This window comes from Siphateles boraxobius, unplaced genomic scaffold (genome assembly GCF_051911475.1).
Source record: "Siphateles boraxobius isolate OS27281-9 unplaced genomic scaffold, OSU_SipBor_1 35, whole genome shotgun sequence".
Taxonomy (NCBI): domain Eukaryota; kingdom Metazoa; phylum Chordata; class Actinopteri; order Cypriniformes; family Leuciscidae; genus Siphateles; species Siphateles boraxobius.
In genome coordinates, this window is record NW_027508975.1 from 9,412,956 (window position 1) to 9,424,120 (window position 11,165).

Genomic DNA, 11,165 nt, shown 5'->3' on the forward strand with positions numbered 1-11,165 from the left:
AGGAATAGACCATAACCCTCTGTCTCCTGAAGTCTCCAAGTCAACCTGAAAACCACCACGTAACGTATACTCACCTTTGAAATACTCACCTTTGTATCCTTGTCCCGCTGTTCCCAGAAGTCCTGCCTGGTCCCATGTTCCCCGAGTCCTGGAGATTTGTCTGAGTGTCCCACGTTCCCGCCGAGATCTCCGTGTTCGCTACTGTATCTGAAATAGAAAAGGAGACGTATCAATGAACAGTGTCTGCTCACGCCAAGCTAACTAAAGGAGGATCTGCTCACCTGGAATCCGCTCTGCACGTAGTGATCATCACCGCACCTTCACCTGAACCTTGCCTATTCACCTTGTCACTTGAATCATTGTAAATAAACTCACGTTTGAATTCACTTACCTCCGCCTCTGTGCCTGTATCCTGACAGAAGGCTTGACCTACAAAGGAAAAGAAACAGCGCGATGGAGTCTACCCGCCATGGTGATAATCCTGTACAACCTACAACCGCTGTTGTGAATTCCAGTCAGCCGACGCTCAGTACTTCCGCAGGCCCCACTTCTTCTATGGTTTGCTTCGCGAACCCAGCATCACGTCCAGCGCCATTCTCCGGTCGGGCGGAGGATTGCAACGGGTTCCTGCTTCAGTGTTCGCTCGCTTTGGAACAGCAGACCCAATTGTACCCCACAGAAAGATCGAAGATTGCTTTTATAATCCAACAGTTATCCGGGGCTGCTTTAAGATGGGCTGAAACATTGTGGTTACAGGAATCCACTGTTACCTCGTCGGTACAGGAATTCGTAGACCATTTTAAAGAAGTTTTCGGGCGACCAGTTGATGATTCCTCCACCAGCGACAAACTACTGCAACTGCATCAGGGCAGAAAATCGGTTTCTGAGTATTCATTGGAGTTTCGCACTCTAGCCTCCGCAAGTGGGTGGAACGAGAAGGCGCTCATCTCTGTCTACCGACGTGGTTTGAATCCTGCTCTCCGTCTTCAAATGGCAATATATGATGACAGCCTGGGTGTGGAAAAGTTTATCCAGCAAGCTCTCCGCGTGCACCAACGATCTCAGGGCTGCTATCTCGAAACTCAACGACCCACTAGTACCTCTCAGTACACCGCGGAAGGTCCATCCGAAGCAGGTGGAGAAAGGATGCAAGTGGATACTCACCGACTGTCTCCAGCGGAACGTGCCCGACGTCGAGAGCTAAGATTATGTCTGTATTGCGGAATGGGAGGACATTTTCGTCAGTCATGTCCAACTCGACCCCCCAGAATGCTTGTGAGTTCTGTCTTTACGACCGATTCGGTGTCACCCCCATTAACGATATCAGTGATCCTAAAATCCACGACTTTTCATGTTTCTGCCACAGCCATTGTGGACTCCGGGTCGGCAGGAAACTTCATTTCCGGACAGCTCTGTCAAAAACTCCAGCTCGAGAAGTCAGCCACCACCAGACCGTACTCCATCCATGCAGTGATGGGTGAAACCATAAATCAGGGGTATGTCACATCTCAGATCAAACCTGTCATCCTCGGTGTCGAAGACACACACCATGAATTATTTGAACCTTTCATATTAGAGAACAGTCAGACTGATATAATCCTTGGCCGCCCATGGCTTAGATGACATCAACCGAATATCAACTGGAAATCTGGTAAAATACTGACTTGGGGTTGTAAATGTGCGTCCAGGACCGCCGAACTCGCGATCACGCCCATCGTTAACATACCCGGCAACATTCCAGTGAACTCAACCTCCGTTGAAAGCCCCACAGAAAGCCTGTCAGTGTCCATCCCTACCTGTTACTCTCTGTTTGCAGATGTGTTCAATCCTGTCGAGGCTGCCAAATTACCACCTGACCGAGCCTGGGATTGTGCCATCGATCTCGTTCCAGGAGAGCCCATCCCTAAGGGACGAATCTACTCCCTGTCTATCCCCGAACAAAGAGCCATGCAACAGTACATTGAAGAAGCCTTGAAACAGGGTTATATCCGCTCCTCCACATCACCTGCTGCTGCCAGTTTTTTCTTTGTCCCTAAGAAGGATGGCGGACTACATCCGTGTATCGACTATAGAACCCTGAATCGGATAACCGTGAAGTTCAGCTATCCACTCCCGCTGGTTCCTTCCTCTCTGGAACAACTTCGAGAGGCTAAGGTATTCACCAAACTGGATTTGAGAAGCGCATATAACCTCATCCGAATTCGAGAAGGCGACGAATGGAAGACCGCGTTCATCACCCCAGCAGGCCATTACGAATATTTGGTTATGCAATATGGTCTGGTAAACGCTCCTTCCATCTTCCAAAGCTTCATGGATGAAGTCTTCTGAGATTACCTGAATCGGTTCGTAATAATCTACATTGACGACATTCTAATCTATTCCAAGGATCCAGTGGAACATCAACGACAAGTCTCCCTAGTACTCCAACGGCTACGTGAATTCTCCCTGTTCCTTAAGGCAGAGAAATGTTCCTTCCACCAAACCTCAGTCGAGTTCCTCGGTTATCAACTCAGTGAAAAAGGAGTAGAGATGGACGATCGCAAGACCAAGGCGATAGCTTCCTGGCCAACCCCACAGACTGTTAAAGAATTGCAAAGGTTCCTTGGATTTGCCAATTTTTACCGGAGGTTCATTCACCAGTACAGCCTGTTAACTGCCCCTCTGAGATCTCTCCTCAAAGGAAAGCCCAAAACACTGCTCTGGACCAGTGAGGCCGATCACGCATTCCAGTCTCTAAAGACAGCGTTCACCACAGCTCCTCTACTCCGACATCCTAATCCTGAGGAAATGTTCATTGTTGAAGTTGATGCCTCCACTACTGGGGTAGGAGCTGTGTTATCCCAGTACTCCAACTCGTCCCCCAAACCTATGCCATGTGCGTTCTTCTCTCACAAGTTATCGCCTGCTGAGGTAAACTATGATATCGGCAATCGTGGAACTCCTGGCGGTAAAGCTTGCTCTTGAAGAATGGCGACACTGGTTAGAGGGCGCCAAACACCCATTCCTGGTTCTCACTGACCACAAGAATCTCCAGTACTTAAAGGAAGCAAAGCGACTCAATCCACGCCAGGCCAGATGGGCACTCTTCTTTACTCGATTCCATTTCCAGATCTCCTATCGCCCTGGTTCAAAGAACGTCCGAGCGGATGCTCTGTCTCGTCTCCATGCCCCCGAAACTCACCACGAAGAACCCGAGAATATCTTGCCAGAAAGGATGTTTGTCAATCCCATTCAGTGGAATTTAAACGAGCAACTGATGGAGTTGTCCCGACACCAGCCCAGTCCTCCAGAGTGCCCAACCGGAAAGATTTACGTACCCGATGAATTTCGCATGTCACTAATCTCCTCAGCACACTCATCCGTTGGGACGGGTCACCCTGGAATAACCAAGACCTGCTCCACCCTCCAGACCCGCTACTGGTGGCCCAACATGCTCCGCGATGTCAAGACCTTCATCCAAGGATGCATCCTGTGCGCTATGAATAAGAATCCCCGTCACTTACCCGCTGGAAAGCTCATGCCCCTACCTGTTCCACAAAGACCCTGGTCACACATTGGGGTTGATTTTGTGACTGACCTTACACCCTCAGAGGAAAACACCTGTATCCTGGTGGCCATTGATCGCTTTTCTAAAGCGTGCAAATTGATTCCCCTGAAGAACTTACCCACAGCATTTGTAACCGCAGAACTGTTAATGGAACATGTCTTCCGGAATTTCGGCCTTCCAGAGGACATTGTGTCAGACAGGGGGCCACAATTCATCTCAAAGGTGTGGCGAGCCTTCTTTGCATTAATGAACGTAACCGTAAGTCTAACTTCAGGGTATCACCCACAGGCGAATGGGCAGGCGGAACGTAAAATCCAGGATGTCAGCCGTTTCCTCCGTACCTTCTGCCATGCCAACCAGCATCTCTGGAGCCGCTATCTCGTATGGGCAGAGTATGCTCAAAATTCCCTTCGACAAACCTCCACCAACTTAACCCCGTTCCAATGCATTCTGGGTTACCAACCCCCACTGTTCCCGTGGTCCGGGGAGTCCTCAGAAGTCCCTGCAGTCAACGCCTGGTTCCGGAACAGTGAGAGGGTATGGAACCAAGCTCACTATCACCTCCAACAAGCCATAAACCGCCACAGTCACTTCGCAGACGCTCATCGTCGCAACGCCCCCGAATACCAACCTGGCCAACTGGTTTGGCTTTCGACCAAGGATATCCGGCTGAGACTACCTTGTCGCAAACTAAGTCCAAGATACATCGGTCCATTTCCCATAACGAGGCAAATTAATCCAGTTACCTACCAGCTCCGTCTGCCAAACCATTATCGCATCCACCCCTCATTCCATGTCTCCCTTCTGAAGCCCCATCACTCACCTGTTCCAGTTCCCTCTACTGATCTGGCGCAAGATGAGAATCCTCCGGTACTCCCCATTGAAGCAGAATCCATCTTCGCTGTAAGAAGGATCCTGGACTCCCGACGTCGGGGTGGTCAACTCGAGTACCTGGTTGACTGGGAGAATTATGGACCAGAGGAGAGGTGTTGGGTACCTCGTAAGGACGTCCTCGATCCCATGCTACTCACTGACTTCCATGAACAACATCCTGAAAAACCTTCTCCTCGACCTCAAGGTAGACCTCCGCCACGTCGGGATCCTGGGTCCGCTGGCGCGGACGCTGGAGGAGGGGGTAGTGTCAGGAATCAATCAGATTCATTCCCATCCACCACTCATAGATCACTCTCCCCGGAATACTAACCACTCACACCTGTGCACCATCAATTACCTCATCACCCAGCTCTACAAAACACCCATGCACACTTCAGTCTTTGTCAAGCCTCCAACAGGAATAGACCATAACCCTCTGTCTCCTGAAGTCTCCAAGTCAACCTGAAAACCACCACGTAATGTATACTCACCTTTGAAATACTCACCTTTGTATCCTTGTCCCGCTGTTCCCAGAAGTCCTGCCTGGTCCCATGTTCCCCGAGTCCTGGAGATTCGTCTGAGTGTCCCACGTTCCCGCCGAGATCTCCGTGTCCGCTACTGTATCTGAAATAGAAAAGGAGACGTATCAATGAACAGTGTCTGCTCACGCCAAGCTAACTAAAGGAGGATCTGCTCACCTGGAATCCGCTCTGCACGTAGTGATCGTCACCGCACCTTCCCCCGAACCTTGCCTATTCACCTTGTCACTTGAATCATTGTAAATAAATTCACGTTTGAATTCACTTACCTCCGCCTCTGTGCCTGTATCCTGACACATATGTATAATGTAGGATAATTAAATTTATTAAATAATAATAATAATTTAATATATATTTATTTAATATACAATTATGTATTGACTATGTATTGTATATTATATATGTATATTGTAATATAATTAAATAATGTGTGTGTGAGTGCAATTTTTTTTTATCCTGAAATATGGCATCTATATGTTGCAATATGGTTGCTAGGTAGCTCTAAAAGGTTGCCAGGGTGTGTTTACACAGTTACCATGTGATATTTACAGACTGTTTCCCAACCGAAACAAACGAGCCAACCCCCATCTCTATATGATGTTCTGATGCAGAGATATAGGTCTTGCTAAACGGTTGCTAGGGTACTCTGTTTAGTTGCTAGGGAGGGGCTTGAGAGCTGTCAATGATAAATGAATGATATAAACCAACCCCCATGCCCCTGTAACATTCAGAATGGAAGATATCCCTCTATGGATTTTGGTTTCTAAGGTGTTCGACAATGGTTGCTAGGGAGGGGCTAGGAAGTGTTGAGGTGATTCATAATTGGCTGTTTGCTCCCCAGAGTCAAACAAGACCACCCTTTTGTTTCTATGACACTTCTATCCAAAGATATCCCTTTGACCTCTTTCAATGGAAGTCTATGGAACTTGTTGCTAAGGTGCTCTAAATGGTTGCTAAATGAGCCTGCCCTCTTGTCTCTATGACACTGTGATCCAGAGCTATGTTCAATACAAAATCCCAATGCAATTTACCATAGTAGGGGAAACGCATGCATTTCATGGGCCGTCCTACACTATAGTAAATCAATGGGGAAAATTTGGGTAGCTCCTGCCCCCCAGGGGTGCAACTTTAACCCCATTGTGAGGTATGTTCTTACAGAGCCTGTCAGCCTCTTCAAATGTGGCAAATTACACAATTCTGCGAAATCCTCGCTCGGAGCTACAACTCGTCAAAGTTTGTCTATGGGATTTTTCGGCCGCTTTTTCACCCCTGGGGCGAACACCGTACCCCCGATCGCTTATAAAAGTTATAGCACACCATTCCTCAATAATCCGCACGATTTCACGCCTCATTTGTGGGTCTGTGACAAAAGCTACGGGAGGAGTATCGCGTCAAACTTTTGGCGGAATAAAAACCGCAATAGTAATAGTTGGGGCTTTGCCTTTGGCAAGCACCCACTAACAAACCGCAATAGTGAGCAATGGGGAAAATTTGGGCAGCTCCTGCCCCCAGGGGTGAAACTTTTACCCCATTGTGAGGTATTTTCTTACAGACACTGCCAGCCTCTTCAAATGTGGTAAACCGCATGTTTCTCCGAAATCCTCGCTCGGAGCTATGAATCGTCAAAGTTTGTCGCAATGTTAAGTCTATGGGATTTTTCGGCAGCTTTTTCGCCCCTGGGGTGAACATCGTACCCCCGATCACTTATAAAAGTCATAGCACACCATTCCCGAATAATCCGCACGATTTGATGCATCATTCGTGGGTCTGTGACAAAAGCTGCGAAAGGAATTGCGCGTCAAACTTTTGGTGGAATAATAAAAAGGAATAGTAATAGTTGGGGCTTTGCCTTTGGCAAGCACCCACTAATTACATACAATTATATACACTTACATATATATATATATATATATATATACACATTATATTATTTACATTTTGTATGAATATTTGCGAGGACCTTCTAACATAAGGTCCCTTGTGGCCCCCGGACCCCAATTTAAAAAAAACCTGAAATAAGAAACCAGGAATTAATGGTGCGTCCAACTCTATGTACATGTTTTGATAACATAAGCACACATATGCAAAATTATAAATGTGTCTTCAGTTGGTAGATGTGTGCCATACAGGTGTGTTTACGTCTACAGCCGTGCACGTTAATAAGAGTGCGTGCAACAATCCGTCAGAGTGTGTTTGTGTACATAGCACAACTGCGTATGTGAGCGCTCAACCATGTGTGCACACGTGTGTGAGTGTACGTGTGTGTGTGCCTGACGAGGTGCTGGTTCCCACAGCTCTGATCTAATTCGGCTGTAACCCAATCTCCGTGTGAGCGTCGCTCGGCCAGCGCTCTCCCTCCCATCGGCGCTGCATTTGTGTGTGTTTGTATGTGTGTGTGTGGCAGCCACTTCCCCTGTTAGTCCCCCAGGCCCCTCGGCGCAGCGGCTCGCCCGGATTGGTTTACTATGTCAACTCTGGGAGCCGGCAGCAGCAGCCGCGCTCACATGCCCATATGCATCCTGTGCGCACACCATCCTGACACCTTATACCTGACATTCAGCAACTGCAGGAACGAGGGAACAGCAGAAGGGAGGAGAGAAGCTGGGAGGCGCGGTGGGTGGGGGGCGTCGGGTTTCGTGACATTTTGCCTGCCGGGAACATCGGGAGGAGAGAGAGGAGACGAGAGAGTGCATGTGCATGTGTGTGTCGGTGGAGGTTCACAGACAGAGAAGAAACAAAAACAGATGTGGAGGAGTGTGGGAGAGTGTATGTGTGTTTGTTAGTGTGTGTGTGTGTGTGTGTGTGTGTGTGTGTGTGTGTGTGTGTGTGTGTGTGTGTGTGTGTGTGTGTGTGTGTGTGTGTGTGTGTGTGTGTGTGTGTGTGTGTGTGTGTGTGTGTAACAAAGGCCTGCTTCACTGAGTTGAATAACAGGAGTCCTTGAAAGAATGCTTGTTATGGGCCCCCGGGCCTGTTGGGGACGGGTGGATGCTGGTGTTGGTGGAGGGGTTTGGTTTGGTGTGCTTGTTGTTGTTGAGCATGCATATGAGCAGTGGAGGATTGTTTTCATAGCAGCTCTGCTAATAAGAAGTACAAAACTTGTCAGTTTGATATACGCATTCATACTGATCTTATGCGAATAGTTCACATGGTTGTGCCAAACCTGAATCACTTGCTTTCTTCCATTGAACCAAAAAAGGAGAAAGTATGAAGAATGTCCAAGCTGCTCACGTCCATGTAGTTGAAGTGTTCTCAAGCTCCAAGATCTCCATAAATGCAGCATAGTATCATAGGTTAAGTTAATACAAACATACACACTTTCATTGGAAAGAGATCAACTTTTTCCTTAGTCCAGGCTGAGTTTTTAAAACCTTCTGATGCCAAGGACCCCTCACCGTATGCAAGGGACCCACAACCAGTCAATAGTTTGGGGTCAGGGTTTTTTGTTATCTTTTTTATCTCGGTTTCCACAAAAATATTAAGCAGCACAACTGTTTTCAACATTAATGATAATAAGAAATGTTTCTCAAGCATCAAACCAGCATATTAGAATGATTTCTGAAGGATCGTGTGACTGAATACTGGAGCTTTGCATCACAGGAATAAATTACATTTGAAAATATATTAAATTAGAAAATTGTTATTTTAAATTCACAATATTACTGTTTTTACCTTTGTCAAATAAATGTAACCTTGGGGATTTTAAGAAACTTCTTTCAAAAACATTAAAACGTCATATAAGCCCCAAACTATGGTAGTGTGTCTATAGAACAATTTATATTTTTTTAAAGAAAAATATTGAGTTAATTGTTAATGTTTGTCACTGTAGTAAAGTTAAAGCAAATTAATAAAATACTTACTGTACTAAGATAATTATTAGATTCTTTTATGGAAAATGTATAATAAAATAAAGCTAAAAAAACTCCTGATTTAGTGTTTCATGAAAGAAAGTCCTGTTCATCACACAGGACTATTGAAGCTTTATGAAATGAATCTATTTCGAGTACTAATGGTTCATAGTGAAACATACACATTTACAGCGACTTGTTTAAATCATAGATCAAAAAACAGCTATAATAGTTTTGGAAAGACATGAAGATGAGCAAATGATGACAGAATTTGCTTTTTTGATAAACAAACCCCTTAATATATGACTTGATGCAAAAGACACACGGGTTTCCTAAGATTGGTTTTATATATTGCTGCTGGCCAGTAACTGTTACAGAATGTGATCTGTGTTAAATCACTGCCATCAGCGTCTCATCTAGAGTAAAGGCTCAGTTACACACTGCTCACAGATCTGTCAGTCAGACATCTGTGGATCCTGTGCTCTGTCAGGGCTTGTCTGTTTCACTTTACCTTAGGACACACACACACACACACGTCTTCTATTGCCAGTCACACGTCTTACGACTCACCTCAAATTCTTAACACACACACTCGTTCGTTCCCCCAGCCCCATGATAAACAAACTCTCTCGCACATAAACACACACACACCATCCCCAGCCCCCTCAAAATAAACATTGGGTATTCACCATCACCACCTACCATGTCAAACAAACAACACACAGTTACGCTTCTCTCACGGTCCTCCACCTCCCCATCATTCATCAAGTCTGAGAACATTGAGAACACTGAGAACACTTTTACATTGACATCCGCCATCATAAACAATCAGAAGGCCCCTCAATAATTTTATGGTTTGTTTTGTTTTGACAGCTTTCATTTCATTTGAACATTGTTAAGTGTGCACTGTGTGTTTATTTGTGTTGTGCAGATTCAAAATAACTCAACGTTGCTCTTTGAGTGTTGAGAATAGGGGACATCAAAATATTAAATATTGATGTACCACATCAGGCAAAATGTTGGTCTTCCCCATGCTGCCAAAACAGCACTGACCCGTCGAGGCCTGGACTCTACAAGAGCCCTGAAGGTGTCCTGTGGTTTCGGGACTTTAGCAGCAGATCCTTCAAGTTCTGTAGGTTGCGAGGTGGGGTCGCCGTGGATTGAACTTATTGGTCCAGCACATTCCACAGATGCTCAATTGGATTGAGATCTGGAAAATTTGGAGACCAGGGCAAGACCTTGTTCTTTTCATCATGTTCCCCAAACCATTGCTGAACAATATGTGCAGGGTGCATTATCTGTCACGGTATACAAGTTCATTGCTTCCTTCTCGTCTCGTGTTTATGTTGTTGTATGAAAGCACGTGTGTAGTGGGCGTGAATGAGTGTCATTCCTTGATCCGCTCCAGCTGATCGTCATCACATCACCAGCTGCAGCCGATCTCATCTCACCATATATTCTCACAGTTCTCTCATCTCCTTTGTCAGATCGTTGGATGTTGTCTCTCCGTGTGGTGTTCCTGTTGGATTCGTTGGATGTTTGTCTCTCCGTGTGGTGTTCCTGTTGGATTCGTCGTCGTCTCTTCGTTGGATTGTCGTTTGGGTTTCCACTGCACTTCACGGGTTCGTCTTCGACCATCGAGGTCCCTGCGTCATCAGTCCACACCCGTGTCCCTGTCTAGCTTTTCACTGTTCAATAAAGAACTGAGTTTGACCTGCGATTGCTTCCGTCCTGTTTTTGACAACCATGACAGAACGATCTGACCGTGCTATGGAAGCAGCAGGTTCGCCGACCTCGTTGGAGGAATTCCTTCAGCACAGCGCGAGAAGAATGGATTCTCAGGAGAGGAATCTAGGGGACACGGGTCGTGCGGTACAAGCTTTGGTGACGCAGGTGTCCGAGCTCACCCAGCAGATCCAACTACTTCGTGCTCCCGCTGCGCCACCCACACCAGCTGTTCCCCCCACACCACCAGAGATCGCTACGACATCAGAGCCACGCCTACCTGTTCCGGAATCATACGCTGGTGAGTCTGCTTACTGCAGAGCATTCCTGACACGTTGTGCCATGCATTTTGCACTGCAACCGAGAACTTTCAATAATGAGCCAGCCAAGGTGGCATTTGTCATTACTTTGTTGACCGGAAAGGCGGCGTTATGGGGGACAGCGGTGTGGGAAAATCAAGACCCTTGCTGTGCCTCGTTCCAGGCACTCTCCTCAGAGATGAGACGGGTGTTCGAGAGAGGCTGCCAGGGTGTTGGCCGACCTCTGTCAGGGTGACAGGTCGGTCTCGGACTATTCGATCGAGTTCCGCACCCTGGCGGCCGAAAGCCAGTGGAACGAGGCGGCGCAGTGGGACAT